Raw genomic sequence first — 9,003 nt, forward strand, 5'->3', positions numbered from 1 at the left:
TCTCTCTCTCTCTCTCTCTCTCTCTCTCTCTTTCTCTCTCTCTCTCTGTCTCTCTCACACACACACAAAAGCTGACAACACTCTCTTTATGCCCTCATCATCTCTCACCTGGACTACTTCAATTGTCTCCTAATTCTTCCCCCTACTTGTGTTTCCTCTCTCCAACCTCTATGGACAAGAATGTGATCCTCCTAAAGGTCTGACCATGACCTCCTTACTACACAGACTTCAGTGGCTCTCTACTGACACTGGTACCAAATATAGTTTTATCCTTTTAAGTTTCTATTATGTGCGTAAGTTTTATTAAGTATATAACGGCTAGTATGACAGTACATGTATTTAAGTTAAGTATACATAGAGCCCAGGCTCAGCATGGACCCTTAGCCTTCCTCTGTTGCCTAGTTACCTCACTAGAACTGCATTCATGCTGGAAGACCTGGGTTCCCAGAGGTGGACAGGTCTGCTGTGAAGCTACCTGTCTACCTCTCTCTTAAAGTCACAGAGATAACCCTGATTTGGAGGGGCATACTCCTAATACTTGCTATTGTAGTACCTGAGCCTCTACTAATGATTTTCTACAAAATCAATCACAGTGACACTATTAACTTAAATAGAAAACAGCTAAAGGAAAAGGCAAATATGGGAATAATAAAAAATTACAGTTATTCTATAGAAGGCAAAAATAGGAATAATCATAACAATACAATTAAACCATAAACCTGGATTACAGTTTCTCACCAATGTATGTAATATATTCATGGTTAAAAACAGGTAAACACAGATACCTAGTAAATATACAAATAGGAAAACACACATTCATGGCCACCCACAAATCTGAAATGGAGGCTTTGATGGCCTTGGTGCCATCATGAACAATCTGCATCTTATGAAATCATTTTTCTTTTCACTGCTTCCCCTGTGGTCTTCACTACTATTCTGGCTGGACAAAAACCACTCCTCTGGCCAATGAAGCAATGGAATGCTTTTAGCAAAAATAAAAATAAAAAAATTAAAACACACACACACAGAGATACGGAGTACTTGTTCAGCAAAAGTAACAAGCAGTTTCCTTAAGTTACCATATGGCAAAGCAACTCAGGTGGGCCCTCTGGGCAATGCAGACAAGTCCAGCCAGCTCTTCATTCAACAGAATGCTGCTTTTCCCAATCAATTTCTAGCAAAGCAAAGCCTCTTCAATAAATATCACTCCCAGCAAAACAGATGGAAAGCCTATCTTTCCTCTTCTGTTTCTCCAACATTAGACCACAGAAGAAGCAGCTAGATCAGACATTCCTGAGAAGTTCTCCACCCCCACCCCACCCCTACTCCCCAGGCTATAGATGGCACCAGAAAGCAACAAGCCAGAGACCTCTGTACACCGAAGCAAGACTGATCTCCCCAAGGATCGGCTTAGCTGAAGAATTCTCTAAGCTGACCCCCACCTTTCTCCAGTTAATCAAGCAGTTCCCAGCAAAGTAGCTGGAAAATTAGCCATCTCAGTTGAAAACAGCTTCCGTGGTAGCCTTTCTAAATCTTCTTCCTGGCTTCTATGGATTCTTCTTAAATTAAATTTACTCCCCTATTCTGTGGGGTGAGGCCACATATGGCCTTCTAGGTCCCTGGGTGCAGCCTTTTGACTGAGTGCAAGTTTTACAGAACAAGTCCTTTTATTAAGTGGATTCAGTCAGTGAGCCTCACCTGAGGACCTAGAAGGCCACATGAGGCCTTGAGACTGCAGGTTTCCCACTGTGTTCTTCTCTGTTCCTATAACTTCTCTCTAGGGTCTCATGTCTCAAATCAGTGCCTCCTGATAAACTGTGATATCTCTAACTCAGGATGTGAAACCCAACACTTCGACCTTTCGGTCAGGTATGACCCCAGAAGTCTATCCTTTGATTGACAGTTTTGTCAGTAATAACCTTTAAAACTCTGGCTAGTGGCATGCAAATGAGAGGATGGAGTAGAATGTCCTGAGGCTATCTTCATCTCTGAGAGACCATGATTCTTCTCAAGTTGTTTCTATCAGTTTTCCTTACACAAATAGGTTTCTTCCTCTTTCTTCAAAAAGATGATTCATATACAAAAGGGGCCATAACTTAAGATACACACACACATATGTATACACACATATATCAGGGTACCTGTTAAAAATTTCATTTTATTGGTGGAAGTATGCAATTCAAAATGTTTGGAGACCACTACCCTAGACCAAAGATAACCAAAGAGCCAAAACTTACTGGAATATAAACAATTCTTAATGAAAACTTATCAACTTTCAGTGATTTTAAAAATCACCCATCTGCCTCTTTCCTTTAGCATCTGGTTTACAAAAATGGCAATCCCCATGGTTATTCCTTGAAGAAAACTTTCCATTTTTAAAGAAAATTTAACAGAATACAAACAGGACATGGCAAAGACCCATCAGGAAATCTACATGCTAATTAGCTTTGCTACGAAGATTACTTTAGAGTTAATATGTTATTAAAGAGATTTCTTTATTAGGCGTGAGTAAAGATGATTGTGGAAGGACTGCTCCAAGACCCAGACTGCAGTGTTGAATGATACCTTATATAAATCAACTGGTCCAACACTCTCATTTTATACATAAAGAAAACTCAGGTAGACAGAAATTAAAATGATTGTCCCCAAAGGTCAAACATCTTGAGTAAAAGAGCTGGTACCAACACTTAGGCTTCTATTCATCTTTACTCCTACCTTCTTTCACTTAGGGTGAAAATATCAGGGGAAAAGTAGGGGAAATTATGTAGTAAATGTGGTAGTATATGAATTCTTAAATTAAAAACCAGGAATTCCCCTATAATATATGTCTAACAGATATATCTAGATAATAAATGACTAAAATAGATCCACTGAAACTGTGAGATAAGCAGAAAGTGTCATCTTTGTATTTCAAAACCAAGTATACTGTTTAGTGAAAATGAAAAAAAAATCAGACTTTCGATTTCACTCACTTGGACAGACCATGGTGTTTCCCTCCATTAAGTTTTTTCTATGTGTTATATTATTCATCATAAAAGCAGTCATACAAATTAGAAAAGGGTCATCAGTTTCAGGAATTAAAAGAATTAAACCAGCCATGAAAGATGTCAGGTAACATGCAAGTAAAAGTTACCAAATGTAGGAAAGGCTGAAAAATTTCAGCCAGGGTGATATTTGGAAGCAATTTGTAAAAATTTCTGCTAAAATCCTGGGTGAATCTAATCAAGCATTACTTTACATTTTTTCAAGTGATCTATCTGGTCCCCCCTCTTCTTCATCACAACCAGCTTTTTATATATAAAACTATTTAACTCAATTCAGATTTAAGGAAGGGAAGCTAAGCTATCTTCTTACACATACATACACACGCACACACACACCTGTCAACAGAAGAGAATGAAGTTTATTACAAAAGTACCATTCTCATTTCTTGCCCCACAACCTTCAATCAAATGACTTTAGACTTCCCAATGATTCCTTTGGTTCCACTGAGTTATTCCTTGGTAAAAGATATGAAGACCCACCACCACCACCATTACCACAATCACAACAACAATACCTAACATTTTTACAACCCTTTAACTTTTAAGTGGAACTTCACACACATTATCCCATTGGATTCTCACAATCCTATGAGGTAGGTCCTGTTATCATCCTCATTTTACAAATGAGGAAATGAAGAAAAGAGAAGTGAAGAGATTTGCCTAGGGTCTATGAGTGTCTATAAGGCATGATTTGAACTCAGCTCAGCATGATATCCATTCCCCCACTTATCTGGCTAGTAAAAATATTTGATTATTCTTCATCAACGCTTAGGATGTCCATGTTATGAATAAATAGTTGCTATCTTAAATCAGAAGTTTCTTTTTAGAAAACTATTTTAAATATTACATTCTTGTCATCGCCTCTGCGATAAGGAAAAGTTTCTATTTCTAGTGATTATGTTGCTAAAAAATTGCGTGCACATCCAGTACAGACACATAATGTTTCAACTTCTGTATAATTTCAAATTATATAATTATCAATTTTGTTATTCAAAATATAAAAAAATGAACGTTCATAAGTGAAAATGACTCTGGGAATCTTCTAAAAAACTCTGTATATACTATGTATATGAATATATAGTATGCTATGTATGTATATGTATATATGTGTTGTGTGTGTATGTATATATACATACTCTATGATATTATACATCTTAGGTACATTTTTTAAATGATTTCCTAATACCAAGATGCTTTTTTACTAGAAACTAAAATAAATTTAAGAAGTTAATATATAATGGGTTAAGGTTGAGAATTTAGAAATTTGAGTCAGGAAATGACAAGGCTTAGATTACTTACAATCCCTTTAATATACCATTTAGAACAATTTTTGCATTAATTTCCAGAGATTTTTTTAAGGGGAAAAGGGTAGAGAGTGGGTGAGTAGAAAAGGATGGTATTTTTGCTTCCAAGGGATTTTAAAAATGCTTCAAAAATTTTACTTTAATCAAAGCAGTCTACAAAATCCCAAAATGTTTTTATTTTATATACTCTTACATATAACTTACATTCTATATACTATTTACTTATAAAATCCATGTGACTTTAGACATACTTTCATGATTTTTTTAATTCAAATTTGGCTTTGTTTCTTTTCTATTGAAATTATTATTTCTACTAGGTTTGAAGTTTACAGTTTTAACATCTAGAATTATACAAAGTCACATTTGGAGAAAGAAAAATAACTTCCACTGATGTTAACATCAAATGCGATCTAAAAGCAAAAAAAACCTAGCAGACAAAAACCAGTTTCAATTACTTGTAAGAGTCTGTGATTTGTGACAGTGGGAGGGAGAATGGGTGGCAGTTGGGGAGCGCAGGAGGCATAATACTAAATTCTTTCTTAAGTTCATTTGAGGCTTAAGAGCTGTTAAGCACTATTTGTCTGAAAAAAAAAAAGGCAAGTTGTAAAGATCTAATTTTCTTTTTTTGTTCAGCCTTACCTGTATCTCCTAGCAACAATGGTAGGCACAGCACTTCTGAATGATGATTTTTTTTAAGTGTGAAAATATTTACCCCTCCAAGGTTCAGTTTCCTCATTTGTTAAAAAATAAAAAAACAGTTAATACCCAAAGCTTGGTAAAATTCATTTGGTTACTATGAGGTTCAAATCAAATAATGTATGAAAAGCACTTCACTAACTTCAAAATCTGATGACATAAATTAGTTACTATCCTATCTGTGTGACTTTTGCCAAGTCACAATCTCTCTGGCCTCAGTTTTCTCATCTGCAAAGTGAGTTAGGCTAGGTAATCTCTAATCTTAAAATCATTAGCACAACCATTATCTGACTTTAAAAAATGGAGAGAACTCAACACACAGAATCTAAAGGGCCCTTGAAAACAGCCAACTTTAGTTTTCTAAATAAAAAAGTAATTTGACAGCCCAATAAAAACTTTTAAAAAAATTTATAATGACATTACCACCATGTAATTTTAACAAACAGTAAACAAGAGAAAGAGTTTAATGCCAATACTTTGAGATGCTTTTGATAAAAATTGTACTGAAGAGCTATGCCAAAAGTGTCTTTCAGCAGGTACATAAATTAGTTTTCCCCTCAGTTTTGAGTCATAGCTATGTTTTATAATCACTAAATTGAAACCAAGAAGAGCTACATGGGTACTAGAAGACAAATATAGTTCTGAATCTTGCATGTTATTGGGGATGAGGAAAATCCCATATTTAATCCATAACCAACAAAACAGTTATCCTTCCACATTCTCCCCTCTTTTTCTCCCAAATTAATGGCAGATCCTGGTTCTACTATCTATATTCAGGAAAGAGGCTGGAGAAAATTCTGTAGAAATGCAGAATTTGTTTTTAAATAAAAGGATGCCCCCCCCCCCCCATCCCACACCCAATGGGTAGGGAGATTTTTTTTTCTTCCCTAAGAAGACATTGATTTTTTTAAAAAGATTATTGCATTGGAAAGAGCCTGAAGAGAACAAATTAAAAAACAACCTTAAAGAGTCGTTTTCAAAACAGCAATAGGTTGCTCTTGGTTCCAAATAATGGGGGGCACCAGGAATTACATGAACGAGTGAAATCCTCTACTCATTTCAGTAAAGAATTCCAACAACTTCCTTTCTAAATGCTTGCTCACAACTCTGATAATTTGATGTCCATTTCCTTTTTCCTTTGACTTTCCACTCTCTGGAGGTGTGAATGAGCCATGAAATGGGAGGGGAGGGGTTGACAAAAGGAAAGCAACAGGTTCGGGGTGAAAAGAAAGTGGTAGCAGGGCATGGGCATGAAAATAATCCAGGGGCAAAGATTCAGAGCCCCAAAGTCGAGAGCTCCCTTTCCCCCTTCCTTCCCCCTTATTTTAGATATGAGAACCAAGGTCACAAAGGCCTTTAAGCAGCAGTGGTAGATTCTCAGGATCTCAGACCCCAGCCCTCTCCCCACTGGACCATATTTCAGTACTCCCTGAGTAATTCAGGAGTTGGTTACAGCTCTAGTTCCCCAGAAACTAAAACAAACAAAAAAAAAACTTTATTTCTGTAAAATGTGTATAGTCAAACCTCGATTTCTGGGCAAATCATTTTCACTATTATTCAACAGCTTAAAAAGAAAAAAGATATCCTGGAGGATGGGAAATCTAAAGTCATCATGATCTATTTGTCATATTAAATGTTTTCATATTAAATGAAATCTCTGCCTCTTGGAAGCACATAACGGAAGCCAGATGACCAAGGAACAAGCATTCTTTCAGGCCCTCTTGGAAAAAGATTGCACCTCAGAATAACAGAGGGGAGATGCACAAATGTTATATAAAGTGGTAAACCATACTGCTACCAAAGGAATTCCCCCCATACCACATTTTAAGGAAACCTATTCAGATGTTGAAGTTACACCATAACCAATTCAAGATGTTCCCACTGACAGCTAACATGGGAGAAAAGATTTTGAGATACCACGTACATTTTTCTACTACCTTTCTTGTCCCTTAAATATCTCTCCTCCACTTTCCTGATCCCCTCTTCCATCATGCTTTATTTAGTTCTTAGACTCCACTTTGTCCAAAACTATACCATCCTAATTTTATTTTCAGGACAGTCTGTAGAAAGACACAGGCACACACATGGGTCATGTGCTGTTTCCCTAGCCTGGCTTTACCCCATCCCATCAATCTCCCACCCAATGAGGCTGTAGTGGGAGGTCTGAATGACATTTCCACAATGAATGCTTATAGCTATATTTCAAAACACCTAACTACCCTGTTGCCATAGGAGCAATATTATGAAGCTTATTTTGGTTGCACTACATGATCGTTTGTTTCATTTGTGATTGAAGGCCTCCTCCAAATATGTACACTTAAATGCAACATTTAATAGGGCATAGATTCCATGCACCACATTAAAATCAATTACAGGGATAACCAGATGGGGATAAATGTTCATATTGCTAATTAGTAAATGTTTCGGGGAGGGTCAAATTAGTGTTAACAGAGAAAAGTAGATGAATGGCATCCCTCCCTACACACATGCTTGAACACAGAAAATCCCCCATGAATGATAATAACACTAGAAACTTAAATTGTACCCAAAGGAAGAATTAAAAATGATAGAAGTATTACTTATAATCCCATTCATTTTTATGTATGCATTTTATTAATAAACGAATAACTGATAAAAGATGGTTAGACTTAATAGACAGGATACAAAAAAATTCCACTGAGACCCAGTATGACACATTTTAATGTAATTCAAACAAATATTTTCAAATAGATCAGTAAAACCTAAAGGGACAGAGAGACTTGATTATTAAGTGGGAGAATAGGATCTATTAATACATGAGGTTTCAAACACGATGAAATGAAATATACAGCAATGAATCATTTATGAGTTATTATCACAAATCAGTAGTTTGATGAATAACCTAGCTACAAACTTCTTACTTTCCATCATTATCAAAAGACTAGAGAACCTAAGCATTCATGTACTTTGGACCAGCAAGTGGAATTTTTCCAGGTGTTCAGTAAGCCACACCTTAAATAAAATCAATTGTGATATACAATAGGTTGTATGTATTGCATTCTTTCTGATTTGCTGGAGATCTTTGCCCTTAATAGGAATGCTTATCTCAAAAGTCTTTCTTTTATTGCTTCTCTTATTACACATTTCCGTGCTTCCCCCCCCCCCCAATTTAGTCACACAAAAATCTTGAGTTCTATTTTTATAAAAAGCATTGTTCAGAACGTTTTCCAAGGTTGGGGGTTGGAGGACAGGGAATATGGGAGGAGAAAGGGAGGGAAGGTAATATTTATTCTTTTTCCTACCTCTCCCAAGGCAACTTAGCTAAATTTGTTATATTATAGAGATAATATATTATATATAAATAGATTATATTATAATTATATGTGTGATATAATCTATAAGATGTCATCTTATAGATTGATTATATCACACATATAATTACATCTTTCTAGAAAAAGCATATAAGTTCTTGAAAAGTACATTTCTCTAATAGAAGAGTCTGTATTTCAATTTAACTTTTCAATTAACAAAAGCACACAAATACATATCCCTGCCACACAAACCAATCTCTTATTTTTGTTATTATAACTTTTATGTGTTAAGCACACACAATTTTAAAAACTTAATCCAAAAAGGAACAAGCATAAAATATTTTTGCATTTAGTATTTTATTTTTTATTATGTAAATAGGGACCACGTGATTAGGCCTACTGACCAATAAGAAAGAATACCCATCATTCTTACTGTTTCCCTCTTATAATCAACCATTTTTGCATAACCATTCATAAGAAACCAAATTAAGAAATCAGATATCTATGTAAAATTTTAAAAAGTATTTTCTTACAGCATTTGAAAAAGAAGCTGTTATATAACATTACATATCCAGATAAAGATTATTTTTCTCTAGAAACCTTAAGTTTCATGTTAAATGAGAGAGAGAGAGAGAGAGAGAGAGAGAGAGAGAGAGAGAGAGAAAGAGA

General features: G+C 35.5%; 1 long non-coding RNA gene across 6 annotated transcripts in view; it reads right to left on the reverse strand.

Moving 5' to 3' along the window:
* The window catches only part of LOC138144450 (uncharacterized), a 186,934-nt gene that overhangs the window by 52,299 nt on the left and 125,632 nt on the right, over nucleotides 1–9,003 (reverse strand). The gene's annotated exons all lie outside the window — the stretch shown is intronic.

The sequence above is a fragment of the Petaurus breviceps genome, unplaced genomic scaffold (genome assembly GCF_028583685.1).
Source record: "Petaurus breviceps papuanus isolate PSGF00001 unplaced genomic scaffold, PetGlider_PUasm1.0 90700, whole genome shotgun sequence".
Classification (NCBI taxonomy): Eukaryota; Metazoa; Chordata; class Mammalia; order Diprotodontia; family Petauridae; genus Petaurus; species Petaurus breviceps.